Genomic DNA, 2,180 nt, shown 5'->3' with positions numbered 1-2,180 from the left:
GGTGTGTGCATATGTGTGTGTGTGTGTGTGTGTGTGTGTGTGTGTGTGTATGTGTGCATCTGAGTGTGTGTGTGTGTCAGTGGATGCATGTATTTTAAATGTATTTCTATGAAAGAACAGATCTGTCTGTGTATTTCTGTGTGTGAATATGAGTGAGTACATATCATCATCATCATCATCGTCGTCGTTGTCGTTTAACGTCCGCTTTCCATGCTGGCATGGGTTGGACAGTTTGACTAAGGACTGGCAAACCATGTGGCTGCACCACGCTCCAATCTGATCTAGCAAGGTTTCTACAGCTGGATACCCTTTCTAACACCAACCACTCCGAGAGTGTAGTGGGTGGTTTTTACATGCCATCAGCATGGGTGCCAGTCAAGCAGAACTGGCATCAGCCACAACTATGATTTCACTTGACTCAATAGGTCTTCTCAAACACAGTATATTGCCAACGACTGGCCAGTTATGTGACACTGGTATCAGTCATAGCTATGATCTCACTTGGCTTGACAGACCTTCTTAAGTGCATCATATCTCCAAAGGTCTTGGTCACTTGTCATTGCCTCTGTAAGGCCAAACATTCGAAGATTGTGTGTATCATATAATATACAGGGTGTTTCAAAGAATTTGATATTATTTGAGATGTAAATATTACAGAAACTACATAATCAAAGCAAATGAAATTAAACAAGCTTAATGTTGAACAACACGGCACACATCAAGTTGGTTGTCCAGCTCCTCCCAAACATGCTGTGGCATGTCTTGGGTAACAGTCTCCAGTGCGCTAGTGATTCTCTGCTCGAGTTCCTCTAGGTTTGCAGGAAGAGTGGGGATATAGACCAAGCCTTTTACATAGCCCCAGAGAAAAAAATTGCAAGGTGTCAGGTCAGGTGAATGTGGTGGCCATTTCAACAGCACATTGTCTTCATCACCAGCACACCTGATCCATTTTCTTCACAGATTGTAATTGAGATAAGCCTGCACAGTGAGCTCCCAGTGAGGTGGAGCCCTGTCCTGTTGAAAAATGAAGTCTTCAGGTTCATTTGCAATGAGCTCGTCCATTAGCCAGTTCTGAAGCATTTGCAGATAGACATTGCCAGTCACATTTCCCTTAAAGAAAAATGGGCCATGAAGATGGTTCTTGGAAATGGTGCAGAACACATTCACTTTTGGTGAGTCCCTCTCATGCTCAACTGTGGCATAGGAATTTTCTTCACTCCAAATGCGAACATTATGCTTATTGACTTTGCTATTTGTATGAAATGTAGCCTCATCACTGAAAACAAGATGTTCCTTGAACTCAGCTTCTTCAAGTTTCTCTTGCATATCAACAAAGAATTGTTTGCGCTTTTGCTTGTCATCTGCTGTTATGGCCTGAACAAGCTGCAGCTTGTAGGGTTTCATTAGCAAGTGTTTCCTCAGGACACACCAAACTATTGTTGGAGGAATCTGGGTTTCCAGACTTGTTCCTCTTATGGACTTCTTGGGGCATTGCAACAAGAGATTTTGGCAAATCCACTCAACTGTCTCTTCCGATGTTTGTAGTCGTTCAGATCCTTTTGCCCTGCACAGACAGCCTTCCTCTTTGAATTTTTTGTGCCATGTCTAAATCTGCATTGTCGTTGGCGACTTTTAAAGAAATCTCTCACAAATGCACGTTGCACAGTCTTGTTCAACTGTGTTTGAGCATACTCTAACACACAAAACGCCTTTTCTCTTCCAGTGAATGCCATTTATATACCTGGACAGATAAACATATCAAATATTAAACATAAAGTTTTGACCTGTTTCTACATATACTGTTAAAAATTGAAGTCATTTGAACAAGAATTGGCAGAGTTATCAGATTGCGAAATGATATCAAATTTTTTGAAACACTCTGTATATACTCTTTTTACTCTTTTTACTCTTTTACTTGTTTCAGTCATTTGACTGTGGCCATCCTGGAGCACCGCCTTTAGTCGAGCAAATCAACCCCGGGACTTATTCTTTGTAAGCCCAGTACTTATTCTAATAGTCTCTTTTGCCGAACCGCTAAGTGATGGGGACATAAACACACCAGCATCGATTGTCAAGCAATGCTAGGGGGACAAACACAGACACACAAACACACACACACACACACACACACACACACACACACATACACACACACACTCACACATATATATATATATATA

This window comes from Octopus bimaculoides, chromosome 11 (assembly GCF_001194135.2).
Source record: "Octopus bimaculoides isolate UCB-OBI-ISO-001 chromosome 11, ASM119413v2, whole genome shotgun sequence".
NCBI lineage: Eukaryota > Metazoa > Mollusca > Cephalopoda > Octopoda > Octopodidae > Octopus > Octopus bimaculoides.
The sequence above is the reverse complement of the archived record's forward strand: the minus strand, read 5'-3'. Positions refer to the sequence as shown.